General features: G+C 39.9%; 1 non-coding gene across 1 annotated transcript; it reads left to right on the top strand.

Annotated features, from left to right (window-relative positions):
- Window positions 1-19,906: 19,906 nt before the first annotated feature.
- TRNAH-GUG (transfer RNA histidin (anticodon GUG)) lies at window positions 19,907-19,978 on the top strand. Its single transcript has one exon. It is a non-coding gene; the product is annotated as a tRNA-His (tRNA).
- The last annotated feature ends 4,225 nt before the right edge of the window (window positions 19,979-24,203 follow it).

Here is a 24,203-nt window from a genome sequence, read left to right as displayed (position 1 = left end):
CTTTACTGGATGCGAGGGGAAACCTAGTTACTAAGGATGAAGAAAAGGCTGAGGTGCTTAATGCCGCCTTTGCCTCAGTCTTTAGCGGCAATACCGGTTGTTCTCTGGATACACAGTGCCCTGAGCTGGCGGAAGGGGATGGGGAGCGGGATGTGGCCTTTGCTATTCATGAGGAAATGGTTGGCGACCTGCTAAGGAGCTTGGATGTGCGCAAGTCGATGGGGCCGGATGGGATGCACCCGAGGGTACTGAAAGAACTGGCGGAGGAGCTGGCCGAGCCGCTTTCCATCATTTATCGGCAGTCCTGGCTATCGGGGGAGGTCCCAGTTGACTGGCGTCTAGCCAATGTGACGCCCATCTATAAGAAGGGCCGGAGGGCAGACCCGGGGAACTATAGGCCTGTCAGTTTGACCTCAGTGCCAGGAAAGCTCATGGAGCAGATTATCTTGAGGGTCATCACGCGGCACTTGCAGGGCGAGCAGGCGATCAGGCCCAGTCAGCATGGGTTTATGAAAGGCAGGTCCTGCTTGACGAACCTGATCTCCTTCTATGACAAAGTGACGCGCTTGGTGGATGAGGGAAGGGCTGTGGATGTGGTTTACCTTGACCTCAGTAAGGCTTTTGACACCGTTCCCCACAACATTCTCCTCAAGAAACTGGCTGCTCGGGGCTTGGACTGGCGTACGCTTCGCTGGGTTAGAAACTGGCTGGATAGCCGGGCCCAGAGAGTTGTGGTGAATGGAGTCAAATCTGGTTGGAGGCTGGTCACAAGTGGTGTCCCCCAGGGCTCGGTACTGGGGCCGGTCCTCTTTAATATCTTTATCGATGATCTGGATGAGGGCGTCCAGTGCACCCTCAGTAAGTTTGCAGATGACACCAAGCTAAGTGCGTGTGTCGATCTGCTCGAGGGCAGGAAGGCTCTGCAGGAGGATCTGGATAGGCTGGAGCGATGGGCTGAGGTCAACTGTATGAAGTTCAACAAGGCCAAGTGCCGGGTCCTGCACCTGGGGCACAACAACCCCAAGCAGAGCTACAGGCTGGGAGATGAGTGGTTGGAAAGCTGCCTGGCCGAGAAGGACCTGGGAGTATTGGTTGATAGTCGGCTGAATATGAGCCAGCAGTGTGCTCAGGTGGCCAAGAAGGCCAACAGCATCCTGGCCTGTATAAGAAGCAGTGTGGCCAGCAGGTCTAGGGAGGTGATTGTCCCCCTGTACTCGGCTCTGGTGAGGCCACACCTCGAGTACTGTGTCCAGTTTTGGGCCCCTCGCTACAGGAAGGACATGGACGTGCTCGAGCGAGTCCAGAGAAGGGCGACCAAGCTGGTGAGGGGTCTGGAGAACAAGTCTTACGAGGAGCGGCTGAGGGAGCTGGGCTTGTTCAGCCTGGAGAAGAGGAGGCTCAGGGGCGACCTTATCGCTCTCTACAGTTACCTTAAAGGAAGCTGTAGTGAGGTGGGGGTTGGTCTGTTCTCCCACGTGCCTGGTGACAGGACGAGGGGGAATGGGCGAAAGTTGCGACAGGGGAGGTTTAGGTTGGATGTTAGGAAGTACTTCTTTACCGAAAGGGTTATTAAGCATTGGAACGGGCTGCCCAGGGAGGTGGTGGAGTCGCCATCCCTGGAGGTCTTTAAAAGACGTTTAGATGTAGAGCTTAGTGATATGGTTTAGTGGAGTACTTAGTGTTAGGTCGGAGGTTGGACTCGATGATCTTGAGGTCTCTTCCAACCTAGAAATCTGTGTCTGTGTCTGTGTCTGTCTGGTCTTAATAGCACAGTATAGGGCGTTTCTTAATAGCACAGTATACTGCATTTTAGTACCTTGTCCTGGTTTCAGTTAGGACAGAGTTAATTTTCCTCCTAGTAGCTGGTAGGGTGCTATGTTTTGGATTAGGATGAGAAGAGTGCTGATAACATGCTGATGTTTTAATTGTTGCAGAGCAGTGCTTACACCAAGCCAAGGACTTTTCAGCTTCTCGCTCTGTCCTGCTAGCGAGCAGGCTAGGGATGCAGCAGGAGCTGGGAGGGGACAGACCCAGGACAGCTGACCCAAACTGGCCAAAGGGGTATTCCATACCATCTGACGTCATGCTGAACAATATATAGGGGTGGCTAGCCGGCGGGGGGGAGGCCGGCTGCTTGGGGATAGGCTGGGCATCGGTCAGTGGGTGGTGAGCAATTGCATTGTGCATCACTTATTTCGTACACGTTATTATTAATACTACTACTATTATTATTATTATTATTATTATTATTATTATTTTCCTGTCTTAATAAACTGTCTTTACCTCAACTCACAGGCTTCACTTTCCCGTTTCTCTGGGATGGGGGAGGGTGAGCGAACGGCTGTGTGGTGTTTAGCTGCCAGCCGGGCTAAACCACAACATACCTGAAAATAAGAACACAAAATATGAGCACAGCATAACAGACTAAGTTGTTGGCAAACACTCGCTAAGCTTGAATGGGATTCCAAACACCTGTATTTGGTAGTACAAGCATAATATGTATGATACACTTCCTTGTAATATTTTATTTTCATCATGTCTCAAAAGTTATATTTCTTAGGATTAGGCAAGAAAGTAACCCTTCCATCTTCTCAGTCCTAATTTTCTGTAGACATTGTCAAGTGTTAGTAATACTAAAGTGTTCATGCTACATAGCATGCAAAAGTCAACCAAGCACAGTCTCCTGGTGCTAGCTGCTGTGTCTGGTAAGTAGATAATGACAGCACAGGGTTGTGAACCAGCCTCTGAACTAACTCTACAGAAACATTATGCTACATGTTTATCTATTTGTTCTCATTTATATATAAGAAAGAAAAGGGTTCAGCTCCCTATGCCTGCATTATCTCCCTACTACTATGTTTGTGCAATGAGGAAACAGTTTTGTAGTAGAAAAAAAAAAGAATAAAAAATAGTTTTTATGAGCTGTCCTTATTGCCTTTCCTCTGCAGCACTCATGCTTGTGCAAAAGGAGTAACAGACTTGCAAGTCCTTCTGTTTGCTTGCTTATGTGATAGCTTATGTGCATATTTATATATAAACAGATTTCAGAAAGGTAACGATGTAGGTTTGTGCTAGCAATTACTCTTTTCCACTTTCCATTTGGTTTGGCTTATCATTCAGTTTGACTCCACTTTCAATTCCTTTGGCTATATCTTACTCTTCATCTAAACAAACTCAAATTGAAAGACATTTTATTTCAAACAGTATTTGGAATAAAAAATTTGCATTTGTCTTCGTGGGCAAAATGGTGTGTTCTCTTCCTGAAGCCTACTTTAAATCCTTGAAAATATAAGGCACTTTTTGTTATTGTTGTTTTCAGTCCAAACTATCAGGTCAAATTAAAAGCCATGGAGATATGTCAGCTAGCTAATTAAGGGGGAACACTGTATTTTGGCTTTTTTTTTTTTTTTTTTTTTTTTCCATTAGGACATTATTTCTGGTTAGCAAACTCAAGTTAAAGACATTCCTTTTTAAGGACAAATTTAGTTGTCTGAACACAGGCTTGTAAATAAAAGGCATTATTTGTCATATAATGCAATATAGTAATAATAATTCCACATCTTTCACTGGATGACATCCCTCCAGACTGGCCAGCAGAATAACATAATTGGTATGGCATTGTGCCTGGCTAACATGGCTATATTGCTCCTGAAATTGAAGGTAAAGTTCCCATGTGACCTCAGAGTTGTTATTACACACCTATTGTCTGTATTTTCACTTTGAAGAAAAAGCTCGTCTGCAGCTTTTCTGTGTTGAAATTCCTGAGTCTGGTTTGCAGGAAGACCAAGCAGGAAAATATTTACTTTTCCAAAGCTCTGTCTGAAGCTTCAGCTATGAGTAGGGTTTGTATGCCTCCACGTATCATATTTGATTTTACACCAGCAAAAACGCTGTTTGGATAAAATTTTTATTGGTGATACAGATCTTTGCATTTGCAGCTCTCTCTGCTCAGAATGGAAGGAATCAGAAGTTTAGAGGCCTCCCATGCAGACTGTAAATCAGCAGAATGAAAATCTCTTGTGCTGAAACATGGCAGAAAATATGTGATTTTTATCACTGCGAATATTTTTATTCAAAAAAATAATTTCCATTTTGTTATTCTTGTGCCTTTAAAGTTGTCACCATCTTGCAATATATATAGATGGTTTTGTTTACCTGTAGTAGGACCTTCCATAGATGTTAGCAGCATTTTTGTTACTGATATAAAGTACATGAATAATTCCTAAGATTTTTTTTTTTCTTTTTAAACATAAGCAATAGGTCTAATGTAATGTCAGATTTGCAATTACAGGAGAGAAGAGTCTTAGAGTCCCTCAGGTGGTGACTCGTAGGAATTGCAGCAATATGTGAAAAGCCGTTGCAATTTGGAAAGGAATACAAGCATTTGCAAGGAACAAAATATTTTGAAAGGACTGACCCACCAGGAAGCCAGATGTTTTAAAATCATGGATGTTGGCCATGGAATGTATATTATATTTCTTCTAAATATGGCCACAGCCATATTTTTACAATAGAAAGTTGCTCATTCCTTCTGTTGAGGCTATATTCTAAGCATAGAAGTAAAGGTCCTTTTCCTTTCCTTTCCTTTTCCTTTTCCTTTTCCTTTTCCTTTTCCTTTTCCTTTTCCTTTTCCTTTTCCTTTTCCTTTTCCTTTTCCTTTTCCTTTTCCTTTTCCTTTTCCTTTTCCTTTTCCTTTTCCTTTTCCTTTTCCTTTTCCTTTTCCTTTTCCTTTTCCTTTTCCTTTTCCTTTTCCTTTCCTTCCCTTTCTTTTCTCTTCTTTTCTTTTCTCTTCTTTTCTTTTCTCTTCTTTTCTTTTCTCTTCTTTTCTTTTCTCTTCTTTCCTTTTCTCTTCTTTCCTTTTTCCTTTCCTTTTTCCTTTCTTCTCTTCTCTTCTATTTCTCTTTTCTTTTCTTTTCTTTTCTTTTCTTTTCTTTTCTTTTCTTTTCTTTTCTTTTCTTTTCTCTTTCCTTTCTTTTCTCTTTCCTTTCCTTTCCTTTTTTCTTTTTTTTCTTTTTTTTCTTTTTTTTCTTTTTTTTCTTTTTTTCTTTTTTTCTTTTTTTTTCTTTTTTTTCTTTTTTTTCTTTTTTTCTTTTTTTCTTTTTTTCTTTTTTTTCTTTTTTTTCTTTTTTTTCTTTTTTTTCTTTTCTTTTTTTTCTTTTTTTTCTTTTTTTTCTTTTTTTTCTTTTTTTTCTTTTTTTTCTTTTTTTTCTTTTTTTTCTTTTTTTTCTTTTTTTTCTTTTTTTTCTTTTCCTTCCCTTCCCTTCCCTTCCCTTCCCTTCCCTTCCCTTCCCTTCCCTTCTCGAAGGAAGGAAATTCTCCTTCTCTTTCTCTCTCCTCTCCTCTCCTCTCCTCTCCTCTCCTCTCCTCTCCTCTCCTCTCCTCTCCTCTCCTCTCCTCTCCTCTCCTCTCCTCTCCTCTCCTCTCCTCTCCTCTCCTCTCCTCTCCTCTCCTCTCCTCTCCTCTCCTCTCCTCCCCACCCCTCCCCTCCCGTCCCCTCCCCTTGCCTCGCCTCTCATCGAGTCTCATCGAGTCTCCTCGAGTCTCCTCGATTCTCCTCTCTTCTCTTCTCCTCTCTTCTCTTCTCTTCCCCTCTTTTTTTCCTATTTTTTATAGTTGGTATCAAATTATGGTCCATAATTTTAAATGGAGGTAGCTAGGTTTGTCATTACAATTGTGTTTCAGAATAAATTGAAAAGAGGGTTCTTGGCTTTAGAAGTAACAACTATAAAACTAACAACTAATTTCTATGTATTTTCACATAGGGTCCACACTCAGGATGAGATAATTTTTTAAGACTCCTGGTATTTCTGTTGCCTGCAAATAACAGAATATTTTAAAATCAAACTGTGCCCAGGTGTTGCCCTTGTCCTTACGTGTTTTCACTGTTGCCTAATATCTCCTAAGGACAGTACTTTCTATTATTTTTCTATGTAAGATCTAGCAAGTAGGTCTTGGTGGAAAACTGGTGAAAGAGGTGGCACATTTTTGTTTATCTGCTTTTAGCTTGTCAATGTTGGCTTCGTACCACTGTTTGCCATTGCTGTCTTTATAGCTGAAAGCTGATGCCTGGTGTGACTGCTACTTAGTGCAAGTGAACAAAGGATTGCCTGGTGATGCTGAGTTACATATAAATGCTTCCTTTAGTGAAACTATGCCTTTCTGTCACATGCCTTTCTACACCAGAGAGGTTTCATATGAAGTTCTGGATATTTAAGAACTTGTGTTATTACCGTCTGGTGGATTTCTTCACCACAGCTGCTATGCATTCCCTCAAGTCTGTTCTTTCCTTCTTCCTTATTTTAGCATTAATGTCTCCCATAACCCCTAAAATAATTAGTACACAAAAAATTAGTTTGTGTAGAAATCCAACTTGCTTTTCAAAAAGAGAATCAGAAACACAGATTTCTTCTGTATTCTTACAAATGCTTTTCTTCATTTGTATATCACACTTTTTGTAGCTTCCATGCATGAATTCAGTAACAGAATATGGCTGAATCAGAATTCATATAACCATGTGGCTTATGTTGCTTTCATTCACTAAAAAAAAAAATATGTTTCTGGTCCTTGGAAGAAAACCTTCCAAAAGTGACTGATGTATTTTGTCACCTGGGAATAAATCACTCCCAACATCAACTATTTTCCATGGTTCATTTTTAAATTCTAGGCATGCTAGGCACAGTATATATCCCCACCATGATGACACATGCATAAGTGTTATCACATTATCATCCAGCCTATATTGTCAGTTATTTTATTCTATAAATATTTCTGAAGTCTGTATACTGCCTCAACAAATGCACTGCATTTTCAGTGGTGAAGCTTGTTATCTAATGACTCGCAGTAAAAAAATAAAAAGGTGCTGTGCTGAACCTTGTGGCCCCCAGAACCTGGAGTATACATCCACAAGACAGAGAGCAAAACAAAAACTGAGCTCTGTGATTAAGCTGCTCAAAATTCTCCAAGTTCTTTGTGGAGGATTGATTCATGAAATAAAACTCCCCTTCTCTCACTGTGGGCTGCATCCATTGCCTCTGTCCTGAATGAAGAGCCAGCTCTGCCTCACTCACATGCCAAAGGCCACGTTTCTCTCTGGGATGTTTGTCTGCATGCTACTTGTCCTGAATACAAACTGAGAACAGGACCTGGCTTTGTGGTTTGGCTCGTAAGGCATATCACTGCAGCCAAGCCCCTGCTGTGACCTCCCTCAGACTAAGCTGATAGTTCATGACCCACCTTGAATACATACTTTGGAAATAGTAACAAGTAAACCAAACCAAACCCCAACTAACAAGCCAAAACAAAAGAACTGTGTGTGCATGAGGAGAAGCACGGCCAGGAGAGTTTTTCAGGTGGGTTTTACTCTCTCTGTGGTGCTACAATGCAGACAATTCATAGTCACTTTCCCAGTGGCTGCATTTACCTAATGACATGAACATTTTTGCTTTGCAATATTTTTTAGTAGAAATGTTCTGCTTTGCAGAGCTTTTGAGAATTCAATTATAACACTTTTTTTTTTTAATCCCTTTCTGCTTCCCAACTAGTTAATAACATGGATTCCAACACCACAAATGAGGTTTTACAGCTATTATCGAAACAGCATGTTTTTATGTAATATTTAGCAAAAATAAAGCAGATTTTAAGCAATTCTGGCCATGTCAACAGGCTTTTACAAGAAGTTCTCTCTAAGCAGAAAGACAGGAGGTCTCTTTATCTTGCCAAGTTGCAAAGTCTTTTGGAAAAAGAAAAGAAAACAAAACAAAACAAAAAACATATAATGCATGATATAGATAATGAATTCATATTGTTCTTGTTCACAGCCTGCTGGAAGGAAGGAAAACCATGTCCAGCCCTTCACAGGAGCAGAGTGGCTGATGTTCTTTCTGGAACTGCACTGCACCTCTTTACCTCTGTAATTATACCTACCAGGTGTTTATTGTGGTGGCACCAGGGATGCGGTTCTTCTGCCTTTTGAACCATACATTACAGTCTTACTGAGTCTAGAGTAGGAAAGCATCTATGCTATTGATAGTGATTACTTCAGAGAGATTGTCATTGTCCGCTGAAACCCTCAGTAATGCGTGGCTTAAAAAGGCAATGCGACCTTATTATCTAACCATATCTTCCTTAAAATTTTAAGAAGGAGCTGTTTATAATACTACAACAAAACATGGTGTTTTATCTCAGCTACACAATGGAATTTAAATACAACTTCTTCACAGCAATAAACTTACATGTTCATAAAGATTTAAAAACTGATATTGATTGAATCTATCATCTTCACAACTGCCTACCTAAACTCAAAAAACATACCTTCAGGTATACTTTGTATTGCCTTTTTTTTTTTTTTTAAATAATTCTCTTTTTGCTCAAGAAACTATATATTTGGAAGGATGTCCATGTCATTTTTTCCTACCAGTACTGCAGAAGATGACTGGCATATTTTTCTTGGTAGTATATTGAGACTAGAGAGAATGGAACAGCTTCAGAACAAAACCTCTGCTCTTAACTTTATGTTTGGTAGACATTATTATTTATTACCATAAATTTTGTCACAAACAGCCTCTTAAAATAAATATTTTATCAGAGTTTAAGACTTAAATAATCTAGGGCAAGGAAATGTCTGGAGGTCTTAATAAATGTTAAAGGACTTGACATTATTGCTGATAACTTAAAGTTTTAGTCACTAGGCTAGAGCTGTTGCATTGCCTACTTTGTTTGTTTCTTTCAGTTTAAAAGGAGGATTTTACACATGAGCATACAGCCATTAAGTATGGATGGGGGAGATTTAATCAGTGCACACGGGAATGTACTATACCACCAGATTGCAATTATTAGACCATTTCCACTTTCTTAGGAAGATCTTACTCTCAATTATTTGCTAGCAAATAAATGAGTAAACTAATAATAATGCTGGGGTCTTAGTCTTGCTTCCATAATAGATGGCTCAGAAGAGATCCTTTGTAATTCAACCTCAATACCATATGTCTCTGTTGACATTAAAGTGCTTAGTTCCAAATGAGTTGGCTTCATTCAAGCATTTAATTCAAGAGTGGATGATTAGATCTTAAGCTAAAAACCTATTAGGATGTAAGCACTTATGTTGCTGAAAGGTATTAAAGGAACAGCATAGTGTGGTTGCAGGTAAATCCTCTGTTTCTAGTACTGATTGGTTAAACCTTGTTTGATCTTCAAACAACATTAAAAATGAGCTTAAATGTTCAAAGTTGAACATGGCATAAGTAAACCTCCAGGATACGTTATGTGAAAATAGATTTTGATGGCTTTTTAGGAGATGGGAAGCTCAGAGATGATAACTTGATGCTCTGTGAACAGACATAATGCAAGATGCTTTAAAGCTCAGGAAGATATTATCTTTTGGAACTGAAAAGTATATTTATAACTTTCAGTTGGTAAAGCATGGCAAGAACTGTAAGAAACTCCTAAGAACTTTTCAGTCATTCCTGGACATGGTGACTAGCATTTTTAACAATCTTGTAAGTTGTGCACTTGATTTTATTTTTCATCTGCAGAACAGGGCAAATTATGTAGTTAGCAAAACACTCCAATCCCTGTGCTAAGTAAAGAGAATTATTGTCTGATTCCTTGTTGAATAAAACTCAAATACTGAAAGTACAAAATGTTATTTTGAAGGAATAACTTATGGTACAATTTAAATCTGTGTTTGACCCAGGCCACTGTACATTTATTTTCTAAATGATGTATTTTGCCCAACCCTATGACAGAAATATAAGATGAAATAAATATATAAGCAACCTTGAAATCTTACTTAAATACTAGCTTATAAAATAAGTAATAAAAATAATAAGTGAATTTTAGAAGAAGTCTTGTGATTTGTGAGGTCTAATTTGGTGACTGCTGAGAATGTTTGGCTTTGGCTGTGTTGCCAAAATGGGTTGCAGGATAAGACTGTCAAGAAGCAATTCCTCCACGATGGTCTATGTGAGTGCTCAGCTTTTGCTAGTGGTCACATTCACTTCTGTAAGTCAATATATGCTTTAAAAAATGACAATCACTTAGCATGTGTTATTGCCATCTAAAATATAGGTAACTCTTTCATGATGAATTACCTTTATGTGCATATAGGAATCTTATGGGGAGTATATCTTCGGGTGAAATGTAAAAACAGGACAAAACAAAAAACTCACAACTGATTAAAACTGCAGTGATTTGCTTTGGGTTTGTCTGGATGATGATCATTTTTTGACGGTTCTTTGAGGAACAGCAGCTTACATGATGCTGACTTCTGCTCATTTCTTGCTGCAAATTAGTCTTATAGAACCCTGGAGACAACAGCAAGCTCACTTTTGTTATTATTCACTCTGCTCTAACGGAGGAGGGGAAGTAGGAGGTACCTTTGCAGGATATACTGAAAACAGAGGAGTTTTAGGACATGCTTACATGTGAAAAAGACATCAACTTAAAAAAAAACAACAACAAAAAAAATTTTTAGACATCAATTCTGTTGTAGAAGTGCAGCTTTGCTTCTAAATGAACAGCATGCTTTCTTCTTCCCTTCTCTGAACTTCTCATTTATTAAGCACAAGTCAGTAAGGGATTGCTGCTTTAGTTAAATCAGCAAAACTTTCGTATTTAAGGCAAAAAGGAAAACAGGTCCATGCAGCTACAAGTCTTAAGAAGCTATTCTCTAGTCTTTTAACCCCATTTCTGCTGGGAAGCTGAGTTACTGCAGGTGAGGGTAACCAGAAATAGCTGTCTCTGTTCCCATTCGTGGCAGTGCTGTGACATATAGACCTGTCAGCCTGTGGTTATGGAGGAACAGTCCTGGACCTGTGTGCTGCTGGAAACCCTGCTCAGGACCCAGTCTGGGAGCCAAACATGGCTTTCTCAAGTTAGCCACAGTATGTGAAGCAGAGTTGAGGCTGGCCTCAGTTTGCTTGTGTTGGCTGTAGGAAGAGACAAAATGCCTGGTCTACCACACCAGAGTCAGTCAGCTATGCTTTGGCGCTAATTTGAACTGGCTGAGTGAGTTCATAGCCTATTGATGCTTTGCAGCCTATGACTATGTTGTTTGTCTTTGACGCGTGGCTAGAGTTTTAGCCAGGTTGATCATAATCAGACCAAGAAAGATTTCACCCATCTACACTAGGATTTTATATCTTCATTGATCAGGGTTTCAATAAGAAAAACTCTTCTCATCTTGTTTGTAGTCTCCTTTTGTTCATGTATTTACTAGGGCCCAGTACTGTCCTACGTTAACATTGTTCTCCACATCTGTGTCACGACAAACCACTACATAAACCCTCCATCCTTATGTCCCATTTGGTTACATATGCATGGGTAAACGAACTATATCAAAACCTGTTGCAATGATGAAGTGAGGTACATTGATATAATACAATATAATAACGTCAACTTCCTTATAGACCTCCTCATCTTGAGTAGTATGTGCTGGTTTACGAGATGAAATAAGTACATGAAAAAATTAGGCTAATGGGGAAAGAGAGAATAATGGGGAGAGGGAGGAGTAGAGAGTGAGTAGTAATGCATGACTTCACGTTCACAGAGATCTGGAAAAAGGAGAGGCAACAGGCAACTATTCTGAACTCCTTGACAGGAACAGGAGTTGATTTTCATCAACAAAACCAAATTAGTTTGTTTCAAAACTTCAGAAAATGCATATATTTGGTTGTTGTAAGCTGAATGCCCTATGGCAATGTGTAGGAACAATAAAACAATTTGTAATCTAAAGAATGGATATTATCTAACTGAAGGGGAGGATCTGAAGTGTGGGAACAGTCTCTCCCTGCTCTCACCAAAAGAAACAGCCCACTACATTTGAATTTCTTGAGTGAGAATTCTGGTTGACTTTGGCATTTTTTTCTAACAACCTATTTACTTACCTGAATCTCTACTTGATGACTCCTTGGTCTTCTCTCCTCAGCCAGCCTTCAGTTTTGGTGCTTCCTCTCTTGGCTGTAGCATCATTACCTGCACCCTCACAGTGGTTTGTGGCAGAAGCAGAAGCCTCCATTTATTGATGGTGGGACCTACAGGCTGACCTGGTTCTGCCCCACTGCTGCATCACCTTGCAGGTAGCACTGCTCACACACCACCACTGCTACTTTCAGTCCAGGGCAGCTAGACTGGGAGGCTCTATGAGATGAGATCCAAGTGACTCTGCAAATTTTGGCTGGACATATACCATACCTGCTCCCTTCCCTCACTCTGCCAGATTTCAGGATAGTTTGTTTCAGTGCTGTCATGTTACCCACTGTATCCTACCCCCTCACAAAAGGCACATACAGATTTCCTCATGGCTCATGGTGAAAGAAATACAAAGCAGCTCTTAGGAGTGCCATGTGCTGATGCTCAGTACATGATGATGGGGGGCCAGGAGCGTGATAAGAGCTATAATGATTAGCATAAATTTAAGCTTATGAAGCTTGTCCCTGGAATAGCTCTTGGGATTTGAGAGCTGAAGGCATGACCTCCCATGCTGACATAAGGGTACGAACTGTGTCAGTTCTGCTCTAACAGGAATACATCAAGGCTAATGTTTTATCTCCTTAGTGCTTCTTTTGGTGCTTCCCGAAAGCACTTACCATAAACAGGCCGATCAAATACTGGCTTTGCCACAAGCGTGTAGCTGAAAATTGCTACTAAGACTTGGTTGGTCTAACAACAGCTAATGTGTTAAAAAGTTATGAGACTCTAGGTGAGATTTATTAGTTGAACTGCCTGGCTTATTTTTAAGTCCTTGCAATTATCCTCCGATGTTCACGTGTCGCTATGCTGAGTGAGGCATGTTTTTTCCCTTTGCAAAAGGGTGTTTTTGCAGGCTTGCCTACCATACACCAGTAAGTGCACAGGAAATGTTGCCACATAAAAAGCTGATGCCAGCAACAAGAACATGTTAAAAGGCAGCACAATGGCAAGAACTAGCAAATCCTGAAAAGATATTTTCTCTTTTTCGTTCATTAGAAGAGGGAGTATGGTGCTGAATGAACTAGAAAATTTTGTAACAGCCATCTAGCCAATCATGTGGTGTTCAAGTGTTTGGATACCCGCAAGTGTCTCCTAGCTTTAGTAAAGCTGGTAATATTGTTGAAAGTACTGTTGTGTTATGGTTTAAGAAACAAAACAACACAAAACTGTGAGGAATATTAGGTGTAAAAAGTCCTTCCCTTAGACACAGTTCAGCTAATTCACCAACAGCAGAACATTAAATGGGAAGTCGCACTTACGTGTTGTTTATAGTTAAGAAGAATATGTGTTTGACAGTAACAGAACATCCTGAGACCTTTCCTATTCCCGGTCTGTTTTTGGAGGCACAGGGAACTCTTTCTCTCCTCCCAGGACATTAGCTCTGAACCTTGAGGACAGCTTACAAATTCAGGAGCTAAATGAGGGAGAGATCAGTACTTGCTCAAAGTTGCTCAGGCAAGCAGAAAGCTCATTTTGATTATACAATTCAATTTCCAGCTTTTATTTGAATAGCATGCAAAATTGTTTTAAGAGCAAGGATCATTTCAGAAAAACAAAACAAAACAAAATGAAACACAAACATAAGCATATTCAGTTGTAGGAATATAATCCACATGGATGCTCAGTGGGATGGAGAATTTTGCAAGAGGACATAAATTACAAAATTAAGGAACAACAGATGACACGTTCACTTGCACCACAAACTGGCAGTAGAAAATGCCAGTGCAGATTTGGGCTGCATACCAGAAGCATCGGATAACAGGGTAGGAAATTACAATTACTATAAGAACTTTGGAAATTTTCTATTTGGGAGTAAAGATAAATCTACTTTGTTTGAATGCTAATCTGAATGCTTCACTGGCTGAAGCTTGTCCAAGGTAGGGTGAATGCCAGCAAAATATAATTTTCTCTTCATTGTCATAGAGATTTTTTTTAAGACCTATTACACAGCTGTAATGGGGTATAAGTCATGTTGATGATGTGTATTTTTGCTTCTTTGAGGATCTTAGCTCTGTCGTTTGCTCTCTTTGTGTTATAAATGTCTTTATTAAAATCAGTATAGTTGAAGACACAGACATTCCAGCTTCGAGGTTTTGTTGTATCTATAAGGAGAGAGTAATTTGCAGTGTAGGTATGGCAGAAGAACACCTGGAGTTTTACATTCATTGTAGGCCTTTGGTAAGCAGAAAGGAACTTGAAAGCTGGAGGAAGGCAAAAGAACAACAGAAAAGAAGAATAAAACTTTACGTTAGTGAGTGATTTGTGCAAGAGAAGTTATGTGATATTGGCTAGGTGAAAATACTAGACATTTGCATAGTCATTTGCGACCAATTAGAAGTGCAAAAGAAAAACATTGTAGTTTAGCTGCATTCAAAGTCAAAGAAAAATAGTAATCCTGAGGTGACATTTCTGGAAAAGGAAAATTTAAGTATGAGATCACACAAAAAAATAAAAGTAGTTTTGATATTAGCAGAAGAAGAGGAAAAAATACTTGCTGTTGAAAGAGCTGTCTAATGAATTGCTAAGGAGCCTTTTCAGCCTGGGCTTTAATTATAATGGGTGTTAATTGTATTTTCAGCCTGTACATGGATTAACTTGAAGTTCAGAATCATTAATGACTTTATGATATGGGGGAACTGGGGTTGTTTAGCCTGGAGAAGAGGAGGCTCAGGGGAGACCTTATTGCTCTCTACAACTGCCTGAAAGGAAGGTTTGGGGAGCTGAGGGCCAGCCTCTTCTCACAGGTAACTAGTGATAGGACTAGAGGGAATGGCCTCAAGTTTTGCCAGGGGAGGTTTAGGTTAGAAATGAGGAGACATTTCTTCTCAGAAAGAGGAGTCAGGCATTGGAACGGGTTGCCCAGGGATGTGGTGGCGTCACCGTCCCTGGGGGTGTTCAAGGAAAGTTTGTATGTGGTGCTTAGGGACATGGTTTAGTGGGTGACATTGGTGGTAGGGTGATGGTTGGACCAGATGATCCTGGAGGTTTCTTCCAACCTTACTGATTCTGCGATTCAGTGCAGAATCTGCCTGAAAAAGCTACCGTAGCCAAATGGCAAACACATACCCAATGGAGACAACCATGACTTCTCTATAATCCAGTTATAGTGAAAACCTAGTCTGCCTCAGGCTACTCTGTCTCTGTGCCAAAGGCTTAGTGAAATGACAGCCTGCTAAGCAGAAAGAGGAGCAGGTTCACCCTTTCCTGGAGCTATGCACTAGGTTCCCTCATCTGCCCTGTACATCCTCTGACAGCTTTCATGCTCACTCTTCCTTGGGAGGTGAACTCTGGGCTCTGGTGAGGGCTGCCCCTGCCATGCACCAGGCAGGAGCCTTGCTGGGTGCCTCGGTCATGTAACACATGGGGCTCTGCAAGGCTTGTGCAGGGGAGCAGGAGGGGAGTGTTCACTGCAGGTTGGAGCAGGGGAACGCACCCCTCCTTTGGGAAGCCCAATGGATCTCAGTCCATACATCTGGTGTGCCCACTGCTGGAGTGGAAGTGGTAAGGCTGGGCCAAAGGTGCTCAGCAACCATCACACGAGAGACTGTTTGAATGTCCTGCATGTAAGCAGCAGTAACACAGCTATGTTTTGCACTTGTAAAATACTGTATAATCAGGGTCATCCATATGCATCACACCAGTCCCTTAAGCTGTGCAAATGAGGGCACCAGTCCAAAGCAGTAGGGAAGGCCTGCAGATGCTGGCCTGAATGATTTGCAGTACTTAAATGTAACTTTGTTTCCCTTCATTTTCCTGTTTATTAAAAATACAGTCAGAGAAGATGGTAACTGAATACTGGGTAGATTTACTCTGCAGTGAAAACTAAGAAGTAGATAAACTATGTCATTCCCCTTGCCTTGCAAGGGTATTACATGTTGCTTTCCAGATAATGTCAGAACACAGCAGTACATTATTTTGTCAAAGCAGCTTCTCTGATTTGGGTGATGATTGTGCATAAGGATAGCATCTTACCAATGCTATCAAAATTTTCATTGAATGAAAATTTCATTCCCTTGTTATTGCTGCATCAGAAGCTCTTTAATCCTTTCCATTTTTAATAGCAAAGAGCCTGCAGCCTTTTTTTTTTTTTCCAGCCTGTAATAAATTCTGTTTTCAGTGAGATAAATCAACCACATGCGTGTGTATGGGTATGGGGTTTCTTGCCTGGAGGCACCCATCAGCAAAATGCCAGGCACAGAAAACGCCAGTGGAATTCTATTTTTAATAGAAAAGAACAGTGATTATAAATATTTTTTCTCTTGTACATCCCGTAATGTTTTGCTATGATAAGTGCCTACTGTACAGATGGAAATAACCTTTTAAAAATGCTTATTCGAGATCCTGCTGCAAACTCGTGACAGTTTAAACTAAGTAGTTCAAAGACAGTATTAAGCTAATTTTGGGCTTTGACCTAGCACCTGTCTTCTCTACCATGTGGTCAGAATAGACACACAAACTGTAAGAATTACTCTGAGAGTCACGGAGATTAAGGTTCTCATTCAAAATAAAATAAAGATATAATCTCTCTGATCTTTAAGATTATAAGACATATCCATTTTTGGTCAAGTAAGTGTGAAGCAGATCAAAAAACAACAACAACAAAAAAAACCAACAATGTATGTAATAGAACTAGGCAGAAGGGAGACCTGATCAGGGCCTCCTGATTCCTACATGGATGTCTTGGGCTAGTTTGCGTGTGTGGGTAGCACGTTTGTCTCAGGGTTCACAGAGTCACAGAATGATTAAGGTTGCAAGGGACATCTGCAGGCTGTCTGCTACAATGCCCTCGCTCAACCAGGGACACATAAAGCAGGTTGCCCAGGACCACATCCAGGCAACTTTTGGTGTCCAAGGAAGAAGACTCCATTACCACTTCAGGTAACCTGTTCCAGTTCTCAGTCACCTTGCACAGTAAAGTTCTTCCTGATGTCCAGATGGAACCTCCTGTGTTCCAGTTTGTGCCCGTTGCCTCTTGTTCCAGCACTGGACACTACTGAAAAGAGTCTGTCTCTGTCTTCTTTGCATCCTCCCCTTGGGTGTGTATTGGGAGTGGTCACTGATAAGAGCCCTCCTAAGTCTCCTCTTCTCCAGGCTGAACAGTCCCAGCTCTCAGCCTCTCCTCAGAGGAGATGTGCTCCAGTCCTCTAGATCATCTTAGTGGCCCTCTGTTGGACTCTTTTCAGTACATCCATGTCCCTCTTGTAACGGGGGGCCCAGAACTGGACACAGTACTCCAGGATCTCCTCTCTTGACCTGCTGGTGATACTTGGCCTAATGCATCCCAGAATACCGCAAGCCTTCTTAGTAGCAAAGGCATGTGGCTGACTCATGTTCAACCTGGTGTCCACCGGGACCCTCAGATCCTTTTCTGCAGAGCTGCTTTGCAGCTGGATGATCTGCAACATGTACCAGTGCCTGGGGTTTTTCCTCCCCAGGTGCATGACCCTGCACTTCTCCTTGTTGAACTTCATCAGATTCATGAAGCCCACCTCTGCAGCCTGTCGAGGATGGATGGCTGCGATGCCACTCCCAACAGTTCTGTGTCACCAGTGAATTTACTGAGGGTGTTTTTCTATCATGTGTTACCTTGGCACAGCTAATTCACTACAGAGACAACATAAACTCATCATATGGCCTTATGCTGAGGGGACTCAGTTGAAACACAGGTAAGCAGACTGAGGGCTAGTCCCCTGCTTATGCTAATGGCTAGTGGAAGAGGTTAGACTGGAGATACTGGGAGACAGCCCCCTTACATTAACTAATAATCTGATAGGTAAAAAATGCCCTTGAGAAGTGACAGGGAGAGACAGAGATGCTTTTTGTATCTTCTTCAAGTCCTCTTATTCCAGACCTTCCCATATAGCTGTTGACTTTTTTTTTAGTGGGAGGTGGGGGGGTAGGGAGGGGGGGGGTTGGGGTTGGGGGGGTAGGGTAGTTTTCTGATTTTATTTTATTTTTTTCTTTTGACCAGAGATTCAATTCTGGACAAGAGAAATGCTTTTCCAAAGCTTACATCTTAACGGAAAAAGTCCTCATTTTGAAAGGTTATTATTTTTAGACAAAAAATGACAAACAACAAAAAATTTAATACAAAAAAATCAGTAGATACTTAGAATGTCTTGTCAGCTGGGTGTATAAAAAATTCACATCTGTCTTCTGAGCATAATTAAAAGTAGCAAGGATGGGCTCTGGAAAAGAGAATCACTGGGACGACAAGACAGCACAGGTACTGCACTAGACACGCTCATGTGTACTAACAATCTTTTTGGGGGAAGAACGGTAATTACATTTGACTAATAGAAATCATGAAAAATAAATAATTGTAAACAATGGCATGATGCATGAAGACAGGGTGGAAAGCAGTACCAGTGTAGTACAATTATTGAAATGATCATTTGTTACCTTGTGTTTACTCCTTGTCACATCATCTCAAAGGTTTATGGACTGATCTTAAGCTTCAATGGTTTATGGATGTGATTGACAATTCATTTGTTATAACCTATATTTTATTCCCATGTGTATGTAGGTCTCAGATAAAAATAATGTATGAGATAACTTCAATTTAGAAAGCAGACAATGCACTGCAGCTCTGTACAAGGTGGAACTAGAGGTGCTTTTTTGTTTCTCTGAGACCCAGATTTTAATAAATCACATAAAATTTTTTGATAGGAATCTAGCAAACCTATTTCACTGCAGCAAAAAAATAATCCACCCCTATTATTTCTGTAGGAGGTGAGACTGTAGAGTAGAATATTACAGACTCCACAGTTTGCAAGGAGTCTGTGTCCTCACTGGTGCAAATATTTTATTGATGATTTGTAAGATAAACCAAATCTAAAATCTCATCTTAATTATCATTCTTTAAAGGCTCTCTAGGGGCTCTGCAATAATTTTAACCCTAATCCCCTTACTGTGAAAGGGGATATGGTGGAGAGAAGCTCATATCTGTAACATTTAATATTTGGGGGAAATTTGGAATTTTGAAGAATTCAAACAAAACTGAAATTGATGCTTTTACTGCAGAACATGTAACCAATAATGGCAAGATACTAGGGAAAAAAAAAAAAAAAGGTTATTTAAGGTCCTGTGTATGGAAATGAAGTAAATATGCTACAAACTCTAGTTTCACGGGTCTATAATCAAAAGAAAATTCACAGGAGTTACTACTGAATCATATTTGTTCCAGGTCTGTTCCACCTGCTCACGTGTACAATATGCTGAACAATGCTATCTTCCAAATACACATAAACTCACACACAGATGATGAAGCGATAATATTGTCCTGTTCACTACTAAGACCCTGTGAACTGATTTCAGCTCTTGTCTACTACCCTTTTTTATGAACTGCTGTTTTCCACATTTTTCAGTGATTTTTTTTTTTTAATGAAAATGTGCAGTAATAAAGAACATTTAGTACACTCTTCTGATATTTAATTTCTTGATGGATAGATGCTGAGTTCTCACTCCCCTCAGACTTCATCTGTAGTATTTGATCATCTCCTTCCATAGCAGTTAATACATATTCTGGAAATGGTGTTTTTTATGTTGTTTGCTTGTTACAGAAATAAAGAAGAGGATGTCCATTAATATGAGCACTTACATTAGAATGAATCATGCCTTGTTTGACTCAACAAGTACAGTTTTCAATTAAGCAGGTCCTGTTCTTTTGCCAAAATCTAGCTGTACAACATATTGGCAGACTTCTCTGGTGTTGTGATTTTGCTTTCCCCAACACTGAGAAAATAGGAGAAAAGTGTTCTCACTGTAAATATCTGGGAGACAGGAAAGTGGTTGTTTTAACTCTCCTGAGCCTGTTTTTAGGTATTCAGAATCAGTTGGTGCTAAAACTTACTGTAAACTGTAGGTGGCAGCATTTGTATAAATTTTGCAGACCACTAGGGGAAAAAAGTTCCACCTTCATAGAATTTCCTGGTAGCTTGCCGTGATCGTATAGTGGTTAGTACTCTGCGTTGTGGCCGCAGCAACCTCGGTTCAAATCCGAGTCACGGCAAAGAAAGGTGTACTTTTTGGAGAGATGTAACTAGAGACTGCATATCAAAAATTATCTATTAATGATGTCTAATAGTAAGATGGGAAAGCAACCAGAGGATCTGTAGCTGTTTTGCTAAAATAATATGTGACACAAATATTATTTTAGTAATCCAGTTGCCAAGTGTGACTTTTTTTTTTTTTAATTATTTATTCAAATGTTGATGGATATTGTGATAAACATTGTGGCATAGTGAGTGTGTAATTTCTACTCATTGCATCTACTTAAGATCTGGACTGAGCAATGATGTCTGTCTGGTTTTCATCTTTGCTAGTTTTATATACTAACAAAAAAGCCTGAATTGCTTGGAAACAGAACAGTGGTAGATGTGGAAACCCTGCTTACCTAGCCATAGACTGCTGTTAGAAGGAGGTTTTTGCTGGTGACAGACAAGAGGATCCATCATCTATCAGTGATTCCAGTGGTTCTCTTTGGATTTCCCTAACTGCCCTGCATCACTGAATAATGTGGGCTTAGATTCTTGGAATGAAGACTTGTAAAATGACCACACGGGTTTTATAAATTATTTACTGCAACTAAAGGCAATTTGTGTAGTAAATGACAAAATGACAACAAAATTATATAGCTAGTAATAACTGGATTAATAAAAGTCCACTACTATGGAGTTTATCAGATTATTTGCGTGTCATTGTGTGGAGTTTCTGACAGGTGGTTCTTTAATTTTATAAGGCGTTAAATAAAGAGCAAGAACTGTTTTCTGTTGTTATTGTGTTTGCATTTGGTGGGACATCAGTTCTCTGCATAATGCACTACTTCTTGACCAGTCTCTGATGGATTCAAGCTTCCAAGAAGGGCCCAGGTCTCACAAAGGATGAATGACAGGTGGTTGTCTCTCTGGAAACAAAGAGGAGTTTTCCTTGCCCTTCGATCTGTTGAGGAAATAAAAGAAAAAATTATTTGCACCTATATCAGGAAAAAACAGAAGCCCCATAAGCCTGCTGGCTTGGGTAGGCACCTCATCTCCGGATGTAGGCTGAGGTATCCCAGTTGTGGTATAGTAGGCTTGTGACTCTTGGCATCTTCTGATCTCCCCCAGGCTCAAGACAGCTCTTTCTGGTGTGTTTTAGGGTATCTGATAGCGTTCCTCTGACTGGCCTCAGACTTCCTGTCTAAACATCACTCAGCCTTTTAGGAACATATCAGAGCAATTAGCTCTCAATTTCTTGGTCTAATTGGCGAGGCGGATGTGACTGATTTTCCAAAAGAAAGCAATTTAGAAACATGCTCTTACATAAAAGCAAGAAGGATGATCTTTCATACTCTGTCCCTGATGCTCTCTCCCAGAAAATTATCTACTGTGTTAGATTTTATAAACTGCTGAGAGTAAGTCCTCACAGGTGTATATATTCTTTAAAGCGTCCTAGTGAATGAAGTCCTAGAACTGAAATCCCAAAATTGCAAAGCCAGAAATTCTGCTCTGCTCATGCATCATCTTGAGGCTGTCGAAACAGTCAAGGTTCAGCCCTGCTTAACATCAAAGCTCTTTGCTACATACTTCTATATATCCAGTAATTCAAATTGTCCTTTTTGGTCTTTTATGATGAGTTACCTGGAACGTGTAGTCATTTTGCTTGCCTTACTTTGTTTAGGATACCGATAAGCATATTGTGAGTGAAATGCTCACTCTACATAAACAGATAGCAAGAACTGTGTAGGCTCATAAGCAGATCTTTTTTAACAGTTCCTCCTCCAATTATTCATTCTTCTTACAAGCAAATCAAAATTAAAATCCAACTTCATTTTGGACTATAAACATGCTAATGTAGGTGACTCCCTGCACCCCATTTCCTGCAAAAATATTTAAATTATTTTTCCATTTCACCGGGGAAAAAGGAAAAAAAAAAAACACAATGTAGTACAAAACAATTTTGAAGGTTATCAGGATTGCAGCATAGAAAACACAGAGGTTTAATCCTGTAATTGATTTTGAACCTTTAAATATACAAAGAATTACCAGTAATTCTAAAACATGCAGGTCCTCATTTCTAGCAGACATGTCCAGATAGCACTTTTACAGTTGGAAACACTGATTTAATAATAGTACATTAAAAACTTTAGCAAGGACTCAGCTTTACAAAATCCATTTCTGAGGCTCTGATATATATTTTTTTTCTCTAAAAAGGCCAAAGAAAATTTTGAAGGCCAAAGAGAACTGTTCACTTATGCAGCCTTCTCTGGCTTTATAAAGAAAATGAGTCTGGTGGGAAATGAAGAATAATATTTTAAAAACAGGATAGAAGAAGAAGGTGCATGTCTTTCTCTGCAGCTCTTCTACACCATTTTGTGCCTGCCTTTGTTCTTGTATATGGCATGTAGATATAGATGTGTCTATTTCCATATCCCTAACATTTCTAATTCACATTCTGGCACTGCAACTGATGCATCTATCAGCAGTGCCTGGGAAGAGATTTATTTCTTGTTATTGTGTTTTAACATTAGCTTTTGATTAAGGTAAGAACTGAAAGTGTTTTTAAGCTGTGGAGAAAAATACCTAGTTTTTAAGGAGGCAACATTGAACAGTGAGACTGGAAAAAGTATTGAAAGATTAACTGAACCTGATGCAGATTTTTTCTTCCTTCATTTTTTTGGGGAGTGCAGCAGAACTGGTTGTATCCTGTCTGATGTTCATATCAGGTGTTGAGCAGGATAGAAAGCAGTGGCTGTTTTGAATCTGCAGTCATCAAATCAAATTAATTCTGTTTTTTCATTCTCTTTACAGGACTGCAGCTCATATTAAAACTTTTATAGGTCCCTTCTGAAATCCTTTCAAAGGGCTCTGGTCAAGAAGACTCTTTGAAAGTAGATCTTCTGTGGTAAAGAGAACTCCTGAAAGCTTGAATAGCTGGTTGTGCTTTAGCAAAGAATGCCAGGAATTCATTTCACAGGTGGGATGATTTTACCTCTGGAAATTCAGCTCTGAGTTTACAGGGTATTATTGCAGAATGGGTAGTAATTGTAGAAAATTTGGCAGAGAGAGAGATTCCTGAGCCTGATGTGTAAACATGACTGCGTAAACAATGCCTGATGCTGCAGTTCTGTAGGTTTTCCCACAGTCTGTCTTCGGTGTTTCTTAAAAGAAAACGTGCCCTTCTTGCTAAATAAAACTGCGTGGCTTCTTACTTGTAAATTTCCAGCAGTTCCTCATAGCCGTAACAGTGCAGAGCTGCACTGGAACACATGTGAAGGCTGTGGTCAATTTTTGAACGTTTCAACTTGTACCGCTTCGGGTTAAGCTCTGGCTCAAGCTTGAATCCCACAGCTTTCTGCACTACATTTCAAACTACTGACTCAGGCCTGGTTTCACTGCTTGATCAAGATTTCAGCACAAATCTCAGGACTACCAAATGCCCCAAACTATTCTCAATAGTGCTTAATCTGTTTTTGCTTTCTCTGTGGTTTTATACCTTATGAATTCTAAATTCCCTAATTTTTATTCTAAAAAATTTGTAAATGTATCCTCTTGGTCTGGAATTTCACAGAAGCAAAATCAGCTCTTTGGATCAGATTCAAACTCATTTGATAAACTTCTATTTTACAAAGCTTTTTGAAAACTAAGCTTAATATTTTAAAATATTTTCCTTCACTCTTTTATAAAGAAATATTGTATATGCTTTCTCTATGTCAAATACAACTCAAATGACACTGTGATATCCTTTTAAACGAATTTCCACGTAAAAAAGAAATCTCCATTCAACAGGATCCCACAGCATAATGTCTTTAAAATATTTAAGAATGGAAGAAGAGTGCAAAGTCTTGATTATTCCATGCTAATACAACAAATATTTTCTGTCATAACACAGTCTGTTACGTTAATATGATCAGTGTCACTGTGCTGCTAAACCAGCATCTACCCACCTTTTGTACCTGAGAGGTAAACATGGAGCCAACAATATAGTCACTGCACCATTTTGGTATATAAATATCTGAGGGGATCTGATGGCGTCAAGAGGATGGAGCCAGTCTCTTTTCAGTTGTGCCCAGCAAAGGGACAAGAGGCAATGGGCACAAACTGAAGCACAGGAGGTTCCGGCTGAATATGAGGGGGCACCTCTGTACTGCAAGGGTGGCAGAGCACTGGCACAGGTTGCCCAGAGAGGTTGTGGAGTCTCCTTCTCTGGAGATATTCAAAACCTGCTTGGATGCCATCCTGCACAATGTGCTCTAG

The sequence above is a fragment of the Cygnus atratus genome, chromosome Z (genome assembly GCF_013377495.2).
Source record: "Cygnus atratus isolate AKBS03 ecotype Queensland, Australia chromosome Z, CAtr_DNAZoo_HiC_assembly, whole genome shotgun sequence".
NCBI classification, from domain to species: Eukaryota; Metazoa; Chordata; class Aves; order Anseriformes; family Anatidae; genus Cygnus; species Cygnus atratus.
Note: the sequence above shows the minus strand (reverse complement) of the source record. Positions and strands in the feature narration are given on the sequence as shown.